Raw genomic sequence first — 16,729 nt, forward strand, 5'->3', positions numbered from 1 at the left:
AGACACCAAAAACAGAACCACAGTGACTCCAGATACTAAAGTTATTAGATGTGGTCTAGATGATAATTATATTTACTGTTTTAAGAGATAAAGTCAAGCTCAAAAAATGGGCAGGGAATTGGAAACTACAAAAAGTGAAAAAGAAATTTTTTGGAATTCAGAAGAAAAAAATATAAAAACTCAATTAAGAACCCACTGGGTAGATTTACGACAAATGAGACTCAAGAGAGAATCAGTGAACTGGCAGATAGAAGTAATCAAAAAATCATCATGAACAAACTACCAAAGAAAAACACAGAAGCAAAAGCTCTATGTCTCTTACCTTTACTTCTGTGTTTTTCATCTGTAGTTTGCTTTCAGTCAGACTGGGCCTTGGGTCAGGGGAATGAGACCCTTACCCCTGGCACAAAATTTAAGAAGGTGCCCAAACTCCTAGTTATCAGGACAAATAATAGCTCCTGACTGAGAGAGCCTACAGATTTGGCTTTCCCCAGCAATGCCAGTGGAAGCAGGCATTTCCAGAGTGTTCAGGCAATAATATAGTTCATCAAACCTGAAAACCCACTTAGCTTGGGAATTTTTATAAATTTATTTATTTTGTTTATTTATTTTTGGCTGTATTGGCTCTTTATTGCTGTGCACGGGGTTTCTCTAGTTGTGGCGAGCGGGGGCTGCTCTTCATTGCGGTGCGTGGGCTTCTCATTGCGGTGGCTTCTCTTGTTGCGGAGCATGGGTTCTAGGCCCATGGGCTTCAGTAGTGGGAATTTTAAAAAATTAACCTTGACGAAAATTTAAGTGATATAACAGCATTAAAAAATTCAGAGGATTAGAGGAAAGAAAAGAAACACTTAATTCTACCACTCTGAATACCGATCATTTTACGTGTTCCTTTCTAACCTTTGTTCACACGCACGTGACTTTACGTGCTTATAAGAGTGGGACCTGCAGCCACGAACCTATGTGCTCACTCCCACGTGGGGGCTGGGACAGCTCCCTTTTCTCCCCCGGGACGGCTGACGTGGGACAGTATATCCATGTCCAGGGGCTGTTGGGACAAAGTACCACACACTGGGTGGCTTGGAACAACAGAAATGTACTGTCTCACTGTCCTGGAGGCCAGAAGTCTGAAGCCAAGGTGCCAACAGGGCCTTGCCTCTCGGAGGCTCTGGGTGGACTCCTTCCTGCCTCTTCCAGCTTCCGGGCAGCTGGCAGTTCTGGGCGTTTCTGGGCATGCCGCTGCATCAGCCCAGTCTCTGTCTCCTCTGTTACATGGTCTTCTCCCCTCTGTGTCTGTCTTCGCCTCTTGTCCTCTCGGTAGAAGGACACCAGTCATGTTGGATTAGGGCCCTTCCTGCTCCAGTATGACCTCATCTAATCATACCTCCAAAAGCTGTTTCCAAATAAGGTCACATGCTCAGGTCCTGGGAGTTAGTTAGACTTCAACATGTCCTTTGTGGGACATGATTCAATCCATAACAGAGGCTCAACCAGCAAAGGCAGCAAGACCGAGTCAGGGAGGTGGCGACACTGGTGTGACAGGCCACGGGGACAGGGCCTTCCTCTCCAGCTTTCCTTTACAAATGTCACGTGTGACCTCCTAGGAAGCCCTTTTCTATTCACCTAATAAATCTCCTTGTTGGGCTGGAGAATTTTTCACTGTTAAGCTGGACTCTAGTGGCTCAGCTTCTCAAGAAATAAAAAAAGTATGCTGATTTCACTTATTTTTTGTCCAATCCTATTGTTTTTCAGACAGAAAGTATATCTCCGCCCCCGGCATCAGCCTAGATTAACCCCGCATGTTGTGTTAATAGTTCTAAGGACCCAGCGGGACTTTGGCCGGGGTTTGACACGTACTCAGTTGAATCTCGTGCATCTTTCTGAGGACGCTCCCGGGCAAATCAGTGGCCGTAAAAAGACAACGATTTGGTCCTTCTTAAAAGGTTAAAGGTATTAACATAGCAAAAGGTTGAACGTCTTTCCAAGGAATAGTTGTGCATTTTAGTCAAAGTATGCTCTATGTTTCCATGCATCTCTACAGTTTGTTTGAGATTTACATTTTCTTCTGCAGAAGTGAGCACTTGTCAATTACCCACTGAGGGGGTGCTGTGATAGAGAGGTTTTTTTCTCAATAATCGCCCGAATAAAACCACTTATGCAAAACGCCATTTCTGATGCATGTGTACAAAGCAGGCAGCACGCTTGGAAAGGAGCACCGGGGTCAGTGTCTCTGCCCCATGGGATTAGGTTTGCGTTTGCATAATTTCAGTCCATATCAAAGTTATTTAGGTGCAGAAGATGAAGTCTCTTTCCAGGGAGCATAAAGCCATTGAAATAAATGAAATAAACCAACTTTCAGCTCTGCATTGTGGTGGCAGAGGCGTGGGGCTGCGAGGCGGCCGGTGCCAGGACACAGGCTCACGTTCACAACTTGCGGTCCAGCGGTGACCGTGGAACAAGAGGAGGCCCAGCAACCTGCGTGACTTCAAGTCTGCAAATCCCTTTCCGAGATGCGAGAGCCAGGGAACAGCAGGTTCATTCCCACACGTTTCGAGGTAAAGAAATACAGAAGGGAAACCACACACCCCCCCAAATCCCTCTGGCAGCTCGGTTCCCCCCGCGTCCCCCCGCCGGCACTCGTGATTACAGGGCACGGAAATAAATCCTGCTTATTACGTATGGGCACCCGCGGGGCGGCCTTGGGATGACTGAAGGTACTTTCCAGACGTCGATGCTCAGATTCATCCTACGTAGCTTTATTTCTCTGTTTTCTTTCTGTGCTGATGGCAACGTCCTGTGACTGACTGTGACCACCAGCCCCTGTGGCTACTTAGCCCTCAACCTGTGAGGAAGCAACTGAGCTCCTGAAGCTTTCATTTCCTTCAACTTAAAGACCCACGTAGAGCTGCCGCGGTGACCTCTGCAGGTGCAGATGCACCAAGGCCGGGTGCGTTCCCATCTTTGTGACGGAGCTCCCTAGCAGGGAAAAGATGTATTTTATATTTCCTCCAAAGCCATGCTTGAGACACCTGTAGTGATCATTATTCTCATGAAGGAAATGCTTGCGTTTGTAGCATTGTTCCTATTTTACCGTAGAAACAAGAGATTGGCTTAAGATCTGGGAGAATGAATGGATTTATTTTTCTCCGCTGAGGGTTATTGGAGTGAAAGTAGCTCGGGTTTTCACTGATTCAACACATAGTTATCGAGAGCTACTTACCAGTCAGTAATCTGGGTTCTGGAGGTGTAGCCGGGGAAACAGACAAGAAACTAACAGATAAGAGGATTACATGCCGCTGCTAAATGGTGGTCCACGCTTTGGGGAAAATAAAGCAGAGTTAAGGGGAGAAGGATTCTAGGTTGGTCAGGGCGGGTCTCGGGGATAAGATGACACTCGAGCAGAACTTTCTGGAAGAGCGAGCATCGTGAACAGAAGCCGCAATGGGAGAGAGCTTGGGGTCGTCAAGGAATCACAGGAGCCAGTTTCCTGGAGCAGAAAGAGTGGGGAGAGCGGTCAGGTCTGCGGGAGCGTCTGCTTGAATCTCGAGCGAGTCGGGAGGCGGTTGGAGGCTCCTGAGCAGGAGAGTGTAGACTCTGTCCTCCCGAGGCCGGGGACACGGAGTGGCCGCCAGGGCAGCACCTGGGGAACACCCACGAGAGTGCGTGGCGGGCTCTCAGCCAAGGACCCTCGGACCCTAACGTGTCGGCCAGAGGACTGTGCCCGTGGTGCCTGGGTGACCAGGCGAGTTCCTTAACTTCTTGGCTTTGGTTTTCTCATCTGAATAAATGGACGATCTCCTTGTTGTGAGAGTCACACGGGCTCCGACGCGCATCAATAAATAGCACCCTTTTGCTGTTGTCTTAACAGAACAAGCCTGTTCTCCAAGAATAAATGCAAAGATTAGATGATGTTTGGTGACAATGATCTGACAGTCACTAGATCTTGGGCCTTGGGAAGCTCTCTGTTTGGTTCTCAGGTTTTTATCAGTGGAATAAATATTTGGGCAAGACCAGAAGAGCTGTGAGGTCTGCTTCAGACACGCTGTGCCCCAGAGGGAGGGGCCTGGGACAGTGGGCTCAGAGCAGGGGGGAGGCCGCCTCAGGGCCCTGCAGACAAGGAGGACCATCTGGAGGCGAGGGAGACTGGGGCGGGGGGGACAGATGGGACCCGCATGCGAAGCTCAAGGACTAGGGTGTTGGGAGGGGAACTGGGGCGTCCACCAGGCTGAGAAGGACTGGCTCCTGGCTCTGGGTGGGCGGCTGGCAGAGGGCTCCTTCCCTCCGTGTGAGCAGGGCTTTCCACCAAGATGCAGATGCCGAACATAGGGACAAACACAGGCTGCTTCAACGCTGCTCTGCTCCCCAGGACCTGATGCGGAGAAAAGTGCTGGATCCTTATCAAAGCGGGATCGGTCACTGCCTCCTGCCCTTCCAGGCAGTTTCCCCGAGGGCCTGTGGTTCCCAGGAAACTGGGTCTCCTTCCACAGGAGAAGGACAGTTCCACGGCGGGGCCCGGGGCCACAGTGGCCTCGCAGACCCAAGGGCCTGTCCTGTGGTCATGGCCTGTCCTGGACACCCGGCCACACGTGGTCCTGCTTTATCACCAGTGACCAGACCGCCAGAGACCAGCCTCCAAATAACTCACCAATCCCTGAAAATACACATGGCTGAAAGTCACTGCTTAGATTTCAAGGACTCTCATAAGGCCTGGGCTAAGACAGCTCCTTCCAGGTGCACTCAGGTTTCTACCCCAGGCCAACGGACTTCCTTAGATGGCAGGTAGTGACCAAACAGTGAAAAAGGAAAAAGTGAGTATTTGCTCAGAGCCTCAGACCCCATGAGGAGATGGTCCAGGGGGGCACCTTGAAGTCAACTGGAGGAATGAATGCGCTTGGGTTTGGACTTTTGGGGAACAATGAAACCCCGACTGCAGTGAGGGATCAGGTTGTATGCCAGAGGCTGTATCCAACCAGAATACTAACCTGTGACACCAAATTCTGTCGCTGGTGGGAGTGTGAGATTCCCACGGACTCCAGCGAGAGCAGGCGTCAGGGCAGCAGGAAACCCTCCGGGCAGGCAGCACCGAACTGCGCCAGCTGGCCTCTCTCCATTTGGGGTCAGAACCTCAGAAACGACTCCTGGTTTCGCTCTTTGTTTTGATGGGTCACGGGGACCACTCCAGAGGAGAACGCAGCAGGGGTGGTGGAAGGGAGAGGGCAGGGTCTGGCTGACGCACCAAACAACCGTGGAGTGAGGGGGCCTCCCTGACGGTCCAGTGGTCACGACTCCGCATTCCCAGGGCAGACGGCATGGGTTCGATCCGCGGCTGGGGAACTAGATCCTGCATGCGGGCGGCCCCCACCGTCCCCAAAACAGAAAAACTCAAAACACCGCGCAGTGAGAGGGAGGCCGCTTGTGGTCCAGCGCCGTCGGGAGGGGCGGATGCTGGACCCTTTGTGAGTATCCTGGTGTTGCCGCAACTGGAATTTGAATCCGTAGGACTTAAGGCCTGTTTGCTCACTCATGTTGCTGAAGGATCCAGATGGAGCGTCAGGAAGAACCAAGTCCCCTGTTCTTCGGGACGTTCCAGGTCGAGCTACACGGAGACTCTGCTCATCAGGCAGAGGGTCGGACACGGTGGGACGTGGTACCCCCCACGAGTCTCATCCCCTCCTCTCCTGGGAGGCAGGCAGCTCACCCCTCCCGACCTCTTTGCAGCTGGGACCCTGAATGTCGACCACATTTCCCACCAAGGGGCTCTGACTGGGGCATGGCGGAAGGAACCCATCTTCTTGCTGCTGGACCACTTCCTGCTTCCTAGAAAGCTGCACGGGCGGGACGCCCCCAGCCGGACTGCCGTGTCCATGCGCTCGTCTGTGCAGCATGTGGAGTGGGGTTTGTGATGGAGGCCGTGGCGGGAACATCCAGCCTTAGGTTGTCACCGGCTTTGCGGGTTGAGAGGCCTCGGTGCGGCCCTGAGGTCAGGCGGCTTCCCCATCCTGGCAGAGTGTCCTTGACCCCGGGGTTCTGGGGGCACCTGATCCCTCATTTTCATGACTGTGACGAAGGTTGCTGGGAGGCCACCTCTCCAGGGTCCACGGGTCCTGCCTGGAGGTCCAGCCTGGAGCCCTTCTACCAGCCCTGCGACTGAAGCCTCTCAGCTCTCTTATGGGGCCCAGAACGGTTTCTGTTTCTTTCGCTAAACCATCACTGATAAATCTCATCGCCCCCTGGGAAGGTTAGGTTTGTTGTTGTTCGTTCACTGATTCATTTGCTCTTTTATTTGACAGATACGAACACTGAACATCCGTGACTTGCAGGCACTTTCCTAAGCTCTGAGGATGTAAAGATAAATAAGACTCCATCTTTAAGGAGATGACAATCTAGGGATAGACAGACAGAGCACTATAATAAAACCGATCGTGGGCAAAGAGGGAAGCAGGGCTCCTACGGAGAGTGTGGGTGGAAGGTGGGCTGCAGGGAGGTTCCGGGAACTATCACAGGAGAAAAACAGAAAACCGGCTCCTGACCTCAATGAGCTTATAAGCTAAAAAGAATCAAAGTGCAGCCCATCACAGACACAAAGACATTTACAAAGCGGCACAAAGGTAAGTGAGAGCAGTAACGATGGGGGACCCGCAGGAGGACGAGGAAGTTTCCGAAGGCTCCGTGGAGAAGGTAACGTTTGCTGGAGCATCCAGGGGAAGAAGGTGGGGGTGGCGGTGAGGGAAAAAGGAAGCTGCGGGGGCCGTTATGTCATCCCGGGCAGTCAAGGCGCCTTTTTATCAGCCCCTTGTCACGGGGTCACGGCTGCACCGCCAGAGCCCCACGCTGCCCAGCTGCCGGGATCCTGCGACCACGAGGGTCTCTCCTTCTGCTTCATTCGATGACGGTGCAAGTGTCCAGATTCGGATCCCGGGAGAGGCGGCTGAGCGGCCTCTGAGGTTCTTCCCAGATGTGGCCCCTCATCTCTTGTTTCCTCTGACCCCAATTCACACCGTCCCTCGACCCTCAAAGCAAGCCCACGTGCCTTCCTGGACCAGCCCCATGCGTCCGTCCCCTCCCTGCATCTCCGCGGCAGCCCCAGCGCAGAGCACTTAGCTCCAGACTGACTGCTGTGTGTTTTCACTGTCCTGTGTGCTCTGACCCTGCAAGGACAGGGCTTTCTCCACCACGCTTTCATCAGAACCCTGCCTGGCTTGTGAGGCCCACACATGTGGGGATGGCCAGGTGCAGCAATGACTCAACCACTCGGCCACCAGTCACTCCACGGACATTTATCGAGGACCCACCACCACGGGCAAAGTGAGCAGGGTGAGAGCCACCCAGGAAATAGCTGCATGAAGCTGAATGAGAAATTCCCTCCCCGCGAGAAGGGGCGGCCTGGCGCAGTCAGCAGAGAGTAAACGAGGAAATTCCAGGGGGCCGGGGTGCAGGGGTGACACCGGGTGCCATGAGACACGGACGGGGCATCTAGCGTGGAAGGCGGGGGCAGGAGCTAAGGTGAGGGAAGCTGGTGCAGGTGACCATGCGACCTTCACCCCAGGGATGCTCACAGCGGGGGGTGACCACCGCAGGGGACAGGCGCGGGCTTAGGGCACCAGCTCTGCATGTTTGGAAGCAGACCAGTGACCCATGTTGGAACCTCGTCCTGGAGCAGGAAGGGCCCCCTCCACGGGTGGGCAGAGGGGAAGCGGGAGGAGAGGCAGGGGGGCGAGGGAGGAGCGGAGGCCCGGCGGCCTCCCTCCTTCGGTCTCCGGGACCGGGGTCCTCCTGCGGGGACGTGCTCATTTCCTGCCCCTGCCTCCCGGGGAGTGGGGGGACGTGCACCCACCCAGAACAGCCCTGCCCGGAGCCGGGAGCCGGGCCTGTGGACGAGGGGTAAGATGGCAGCAGGCCGGCCTGCCCTGGGGTCAGGGAGGGTCTGCTTTAGGTGGAGGCGCTCACATCACCGGTTCACCTGGGACCGGGTCTGTCTCAGACGGGATCATGCTCTCTGTCACTCACCACTGAGGTTACAACTGGCAGCATCTCACAAGGTCTTCAATGATGCCACACATTAAGGACAAAATTGCCCCACCACCCTGTCTCCTCTTCCTCCACTGGCTCTCCGTCCTCGGGTGGGGACGCGAGAGGTTCCTGCCGCCCAAGCCCCGTAAACCTTTCCCTAACGTGAACCGGCAGGACCTCCCACCTGCTCCTGGGCAGGGCTGGAAGGGGACGGAAGATGGAGAAATGGTCCCAGTCCTGGAGAATGCCCAAGGCTGCTGCCCAAAGGCACATGCACGGGGCGCTTCGTGCAGGAAGCTCCCCGGGAGTGCTGGCCGCCTTCCTTCGTGCACGGGGAGCCTCGGTCTCTTGTGTTGATCCCGGGCTCCGTAGGGTCAGCAGGCAGAGGAGGAGGGACGGACGGCGGAAGGCGTGGAGCCGGCAGCCCAGCGTGACAGCTGACGAAGCCCTGCACGTCCCTCCCAGGTCCCGTGGGACAGAGGCTGCGGGCGGAGCGGCTGGACTCCCTCACGGGGCTGGGCTGGAGGCCCATCAATGCGCCACGTGGTCTGCAGCGCGGCCCTTCGCTTGCACTCTGACTTCGTTTGAAACTCGGCGGGTGCGAAAGCATGTCAATCCGATCTTCTTCCCGAGAACAAGGCCTTTGCTGACAGGTGTAGAAAGCTAACCTGCGTGAGAGAATAAAATACTCCCTGATAGACGGGGGTGCCGGGGGCCAAGTTTGGGTCCTTAGGAGCTCTGGAAAATTCCACATCCTGACTGTGAAAACGTAGCTCAGTAGAAAGCTCACCTCCATCTCTCTGCCACCTGCCCCGGCCTGGGGGAGGGGGCAGTGTCCTGCGCACACAGAGGGGAGCCTGGAGTCCGCCGTCGCCCCTCTCCCGCTCCTGTCCCCTCTGCCCAGGTGAGGGCAGAGGGACCTGCCTCCCAGGTGTGAACCAGCAGGTGTCGGAGTCCGGGAACCCGTCCGCGCTTTTTCAAGGACATTTGAGCAGAGCCCTGGTGGCTGTGAAGGATGCGTGGGGCACTGCGGCCGCACACTCACACCCCCGGCTCTCCTCGCAGGTTCCCATGGCGACGGCATCCGTGGCTCCTGGTCCAGTTACTGGGCAGCGCTGGCGGGACCCGGCGGGGGAGAGGGGGAGCTGAGCTCCTGGACGGGGCCGAGGGGCAGCCCAGGATGCAGAGGAAAGACGCACTCGGGTTTGCTGGGAGAACCGCTGTGGAATGAAGCTTTCGAATATGAGGGACGGTATTTTTCAGTCCGCCCCTCCCTCAGGTTACGCCAACAACGCAGTTTGGGGCAGAAGCCATCTTTATCTGCAGTAGCTTCTGTACTTTGTTAGCTCGTACTTTTCCCCTAAACTGTTTTCTCTCTTCAAAAAAGCAACGAGACTCTTCTCATTTATCTGGGAAAGTCGCATCAAAAGAGCATGTTTCTTCATGGGTTTTGAGGGAATTCAGCTGGATGTCCTCTGGCTTCCGTGACAGCTGCCTGGGCCCTGCTGCCTTTGCAGCAGGGGAGGTCCGCCCCGTACTGGGCACCCTTCACAGTAAAGTTTGGAAGGTGGTCGACAAGGACCTTTTTGGCACAGAAATGAAGTGATTCTTGTGGCTGGAGAGACTGCGTCATCTGTGAGCTGAGAGGTGCCCCGAGGCTACACTCACCAGGGACTTTAGGGAAGCAGGGGTGGGAGGAAAGAGGGTAGATTAAAACCCAGAATTCTGGTCCTCCTGGGGGGGTGAACCAACATGGTGATAGTCCCCGCAGACCATTATCTACATGCCAAGCATCTTACATGGATTTTCTTTGTGCCCCAACTTTGGAAAATGGTCAAACTTGCAGAGAAGTTGAAAGAGTAACAGCATAAGGGCTTTACATTCACCGATGGTTCACATTTCCCCGTCTGCCTCTGTGTGTGTGTGTGTGTGTGCCTCTGTGTGTGTGTGTGCGTGTGCACAGTTCTGTCTTGTTCTCGTTTGTCACTAAATCCCTGGGCGAGTTGCAGACTCGCGGGTCCCCCACCCAGCGCTCCACATTGATCAGGGACGAGGACGTCCTCCTGCAAATCGCTGACACTGGGACCAACCCAAGCGACGCACCCTTGACTCAGTGTCCACACCTAGTCACACAGCTCATACACAATGTCCCCAACTGTCCCCAGACAAGATCACACATCGCATGAACTTGCCCCGGTACCTCTGTTTCCTTTTAGTTTGAGCTGTTCCCTCATGATACTGTCATCTTTGAAGAGTTCAGGTCAGTTGTCTTGTTTATACACCTGAAAATCAGTATCCATCATAGATACAAACAAATCAAAGAATAAATAGAAGAAAGACCCTCGTTTGTCATCACAAAAGAACGGTGGCAGCAGCAGCCACGACAAAGACAAAAAGTAGAAAAAGTAGAAACAAAAAAGTAGAAACAAACTCAAGAAGCAAGAGTACTGGCCGTGAGGGAAGCTTTAAGACAGAGTTGAAGAACAGAAAGACCCAGTTGGTTGAATAAAAAGTCTCAACACCTCAATGCTTGTTAAGCCAAACAAGTTAATTTCAAAGTTCATAAGAAAAAATAAGTAACAGCTGGGAAATACTGAAAAGAAGAGCGATGAAGGGGCCCCAGCCCAGCGGGACAGGAACATGAGGCCTCAGAGTTAAGCAGCATGAAGACGAGGCTGGGAGAGCCAGACATGCAGGTGGCACAGGGACCAGGTGCAGAGACGGCAACTCAGATGTGAAGAGAGTGACGGCTCATGTCCAGGAGAAGGTGTGTTTTCCAGTAAACAGTGTTGGGGGAACTGCAGAACCAACTGTAAAAACGCATTTGGGTTCACATATCATGCCATTCACTGGAAGAGACTCCAAATGGACCAAAAAATTAAATGTAAACAAAAGAAACCATGCAAATGCTAGAATAAATCATGGACAAGGTTCTTTATAGCCTGGGCTGGGGAGAATGAATTAAGGCTCATAAATTCAACAGTAGTTAAGAGAAATGCAACTTATATCACAAAGGACCACTTTCCCTACTATGTAAGGTATTACAAATCATTAAGAAAAAGACCACAGACCTGGAAGAAAAATGGGCAAAGGAAACGAACAAGTTGGGCCACAGAAAAGGGAAAGCAAACGGCCCCTAAGTGATGAGAAGCTCAGCTACTGAGATGCCGTATTTCACTAACAAGCGCGACACACATCCAGAATTCGGTCGGCAGGCGCTGCGGGCTGGGAGAGCCGCACACACGCTGTTGGGGAGGGCAGGTGAGGGCGAGTCAGCAGCACCTGTGAACGTTTCAGATGTCGTCCTGCCTCTGGGAATTTACCCTAACGATATACCTCCCCGCGTGTAAAATGTAGGCAAAGGGTTATTCATCGCAGCACCGTGCAGATTAGCCAGTGATTGGAAACTAAGTGTTCATCAGTAAGAGATGGATTGAAGATTATAAATAAAACACGGAGCTGTAACGGTGAACGAGGACCCTCTCTGCTGGGACCAGGGAGGTGTCTGCGGTCCTGCTCCAGCCGGGGTGCAGGGTGCCTCTGAGGGACACAGCAGTGAAGGCAAAAGGGCAAGAAGGACCCTTCAGGGTGAGGGGTCACGTGGGCGCGTCCTGTGCAGACATTCAGAGCTGCGCCCCTACAATCAGGCGACCTGAGGCCTATGCATGGTTCACCTCAATAAAAAAACAGAAAATCATCTTCCCACTCATGCTCTCCATCCTGGCAGAGCCCTCTCCCCTTCTCGTTTATTATCTTAACATTTTGCTTTGAAACAATGACTGATTCACAGAAGGCTGCAAAGACATGTATAGGTCGGTCCCTTGCATAACTGCTGCACAGTATCAATTGCAGGAGTTTGACAGTGATCAGGTCCACAGAGTTCTCAGTTTTCTCCTGTTCTACACATCCGTGTGTATACACGTACGTGTGTGTGTACGCGCACGCAGCTCTGTGCAGCACTATCCCCTGTGCAGCTTCCTGTAAGCGCCACCCCGTCGAGATCCGAGATCCGTAACGCGGTCTCTCAGGAGCCCCCCTCCCACGCCGACCCCTCTCCCCTTCCCTGGTCCTGGAAACAGGCATCTTCTCTCCAGCGCTACGACTGGCTCACCTCAGGAACGTCCTGCAAGCGGAACGCCCCGCACCTGACCTTTCTTCCTCAGCCTAATGCCCTGGAGGAGCGTCCAGTTGACTCCTTTCCGCCGGGGGCCATGCTCCAGGGCTCGGGGACCGGCTTGTTTCACCGTCGCCCATGGGGGCACCTTTGGACAGCCTCCGGCTTCAGCGACGGTGAATCAGCGGCCACCCACGCGTGTGCACAGACTCTGCGTGACGTCGGGATGAACGCCCGAGGGCGGGTGCACTGGCTGGGTGGTGTGGTGAGCCCGTTTCTACTGTGTTCGAGCCACTGTACATACTGGGGTCTGTTTGGTGTGAGTGCTGCAACCTCTTTGCTCCCGTTTACACGGCACGGGGGTTCGCAGAACCTGAGGATGCGCACAGGCAGCCGTGGCGCTTTGCGAGCACGGCTCTTTCCAGGCTCGACGGCGAGCTGGCTGTGAGTGAGCCCCACGGGTGCCGAGTCCAGAGAGAGGACCCCTTCGCGTACTGACCTAGGTGTGCCTAGGCGTGGGACACTCAGGACCTGCTGGTACCAAGCAGGTGTCAGAGGGCTGCCTCTCCCAGGTTGTCAGCGACCAAGCGAAGTGGGTCTCTTGACTACGTCCCTTGCAAGCAGCTTGTTGCGTGACGACCTCTGTAAAGACCCTATTTCCAAACACAGTTACATCCTGAGGTCCTGGGAGTTGGGGCTTCAACACAGGAATTTGGGGGCCACGATTCAACCCATACTGCCTTGGCCTCCTCTTCCCAGCACAAGAAGGATGTCTGCTGGTTGTCAAGCCAGGCTCTCCTGTGCTGGCCCCTCACGCCTGACGTGAAGGTGGTAATGTCTCTGAGCTGCATCCCTGCTTCGCCACAGACCCTGTGTGCAGCCACCAGACAGGGGAGCATTTTTCTTTAATAACGCTGGTGAGCTAGTTACCTCTGGACAGGGCCTTTCTTTTCCAAATCAATAAGCATTTCTTAAATACTTATAAGTGACTAGGGTCACTGTTGAGAAGCTACATGATACAGAAAAGTAGGAAAGGACAAAACCACTTTCATCCTACACTTAAAGATAATTACTGCAAACACATAAATTATTTTCTTCCATTATGTATACTGGATTGTATTTTCTTTCTACAGTTGTAATCATACTTTGAGTTATATATTTTTTAAAACTATAGAATTCATATCATCAGAATTAGTTGTGAATTAACCCCACTTTTTAGGCCTATAGAAAGACCTGGATCACATCAAGTGCCCAATGAATATAAACTACACAGTTTCCATCTACTTACGTGCAAAATACCTTAGAAACTAGGTTTTTATTTTCACCAACGGCACTGACTCGGCCTCCACATTTGCTTCCCTCTTGTGATCACCTGTTCTCAGATTTCCTTTCTCAACTGTGCAAATTAACATACTCCACGTGCCCAAAGGTCATGTTTAACAATGTTCACATCTTACAGAAGATATTCACCAAAGTTTACTTTTTACTTCGGATTTGCTTCAGTAACATTTCCTTCCACTGAAGGATTCCACTGAATCCTTCCCATCATCTCCCCACCGGCAGAGGTGCCCACGTGGGACCCCGTCATGATAAACTCCGCAGGTGGTGCATTACCTCCGTTTTACAGATGAGAACCCCGAGGCTCAGGAGGCATCAAGGACCTGCTGAGGCCGCACAGTTAGGGCAGCACGGTGCTGGCGTCTGAACGCCCATCCGAGACACTGCAAAGCCAAGTCCCCTCCTGTTGTCCATGCCACCGCTGCCTGAGACAAGCGGGGCCCTGCTTGCCTCTCTGAACACACAGTGAGAGAGGAGAGCAATGCTAAACCATTTTGCATTTCACGCCAAACGCGGGGTCACCAGGGAGGAGGTCTGGACCTTCACACGCAGCCCCGTCTGCATCCTGATGCCCTGCGCACATGCGCACATGCACTCCGCTCAGGTGCCGGGCACGGTACTGCTCCAGCATCGTGGACCCGCCCGATGGTGCGCAGCCAACCTGACTCTTTCCATTATTGTAAGTTCGCTCATTTAAAACAAAGCAAAATGGGGATTTGACGCAGGACTTCAACAGGACTGGGGGAAACAGAGACTTCACTCTTGGAGTGCACACACAAAGTAGTGTGCACATCGGGACCCAGGGGAAGGAGCAGTGACCCCATAGAGACTGAACCAGACCTACCTGCTAGTGTTGGAGGGTCTCCTGCAGAGGTGGGGGGTGGCTGTGGCTCACTGCGGGGACAAGGACACTGGCAGCAGAAGTTCTGGGAAGTACTCCTTGGTGTGAGCCCTCCTGGAGTCCGCCATTAGCCCCACCAAAGAGCCCGGATAGGCTCCAGTGCTGGGTCACCTCAGGCCAAACAACCAACAGGGAGGGGACTCTTCCCCACCCATCAGCAGACAAATGGATTAAAGTTTTACTGAGCTCTGCCCACCAGAGCAACACCCAGCTCTACCTACCACCAGTTCTTCCCATCAGGAAGCTTGCACAAGCCTCTTAGATAGCCTCATCCACCAGAGGGCAGACAGCAGAAGCAAGAAGAACTACAATCCTGCAGCCTGTGGAATGAAAACCACATTCACAGAAAGATAGACAAAATGAAAAGGCAGAGGACTATGAACCAGATGAAGGAACAAGATAAAACCCCAGAAAAACAACTAAAATGAAGTGGAGATAGGCAACCTTCCAGAAAAAGAATTCAGAATAATGATAGTGAAGATGATCCAGGACCTCGGAAAAAGAATGGAGGCAAAGATCGAGAAGATGCAAAAAATGTTTAACAAAGACCTAGAAGAATTAAAGAACAAACACCTAGATGAATTAAAGAACAAACAAACAGAGATGAACAATACAATAACTGAAATGAAAAATAAACTAGAAGGAATCAATAGCAGAAAAACTGAGGCAGAAGAACGGTTAAGTGACTGGGAAGACACAATGGTAGAATTCACTGTCGCGGAACAGAATAAAGAAAAAAGAATGAAAAGAAATGAAGACAGCCTAAGAGACCTATGGGACAACATTAAACACAACAACATTCACACTATAGGGGTCCCAGAAGGAGAAGAGAGAGAGAAAATTCCCAAGAAAATAAAGATCAGAGCAGAAATAAATGAAATAGAAACAAAACAATAGCAAAGATCAATAAAACTAAAAGCTGGTTCTTTGAGAAGATAAACAAAATTGATAAACCTTTAGCCAGACTCATCAAGAAAAAGAGGGAGAGGACTCAAATCAATAAAATTAGAAATGAAAAAGGAGAAGTTACAACGGACACCGCAGAATTACAAAGCATCATAAGAGACTACTACAAGCAACTCTATGTCAATAAAATGGACAACCTGGAAGAAATGGACAAATTCTTAGAAAGGCATAATCTTCCAAGACCGAACCAGGAAGAAATAGAAAATATGAACAGACCAATCACAAGTAATGAAATTGAAACTGTGATTAAAAATCTTCCAACAAACAAAAGTCCAGGACCAGATGGCTTCACAGGTGAATTCTATCAAACATTTAGAGAGGAGTTAACACCCATCCTTCTCAAACTCTTCCAAAAAATTGCAGAGGAAGGAACACTCCCAAACTCATTCTATGAGGCCACCATCACCCTGATACCAAAACCAGACAAAGATACTACAAAAAAAGAAAATTACAGACCAATATCACTGATGAATATAGATGCAAAAATCCTCAACAAAATACCAGCAAACAGAATCCAACAACACGTTAAAAGGATCATACACCACGATCAAGGGGGATTTATCCCAGGGATGCAAGGATTCTTCAATATACACAAATCCATCGATGTGATGCACCATATTAACAAACTGAAGAATAAAAATCATATGATCATCTCAATAGGTGCAGAAAAAGCTTTTGACAAAATTCAACACCCATTTATGATAAAACTCTCCAGAAAGTGGGCATAGAGGGAACCTACCTCAACATAATGAAGGCCATATATGACAAACCTGCAGCAAACATCATTCTCAATGGTGAAAAACTGAAAGCATTTCCTCTAAGATCACTAACAAGACAAGGATGTCCACTCTCGCCACTATTATTCAACATAGTTTTGGAAGTCCTAGCCACGGCAATCAGAGAAGAAAAAGAAATAAAAGGAATACAAATTGTTAAAGAAGTAAAACTGTCACTGTTTGCAGATGACATGATACTATACATAGAGAATCCTAAAGATGCCACCAGAAAACTACTAGACTAATCAATGATTCTGGTAAAGTTGCAGGATACAAAATTAATGCACAGAAATCTCTTGCATTCCTATACACTAACAATGAAAGATCAGAAAGAGAAATTAAGGAAACAATCCAATTCACCATTGCAACAAAAAGAATAAAATACCTAGGAATAAACCTACCTAAGGAGGTAAAAGACCTATACTCAGAAAACTATAAGACACTGATGAAAGAAATCAAAGATGACACAAACAGATGGAGAGATATACCATGTTCTTGGATTGGAAGAATCAATATTGTGAAAATGACTATACTACCCAAGACAATCTACAGATTCAATCCAATCCCTATCAAATTACCAATGGCATTTTTTACAGAACTAGAACAAAAAAAAAATCTTAAAATTTA

General features: G+C 51.3%; 1 protein-coding gene across 1 annotated transcript in view; it reads right to left on the reverse strand.

Annotated features, from left to right (window-relative positions):
• The window catches only part of LOC309647517 (uncharacterized protein), a 191,968-nt gene that overhangs the window by 65,575 nt on the left and 109,664 nt on the right, over positions 1–16,729 (reverse strand). The window lies entirely within an intron of this gene.

Source organism: Balaenoptera physalus, assembly GCF_965194825.1.
Source record: "Balaenoptera physalus genome assembly, chromosome: 18".
In the NCBI taxonomy this organism is placed as follows: domain Eukaryota; kingdom Metazoa; phylum Chordata; class Mammalia; order Artiodactyla; family Balaenopteridae; genus Balaenoptera; species Balaenoptera physalus.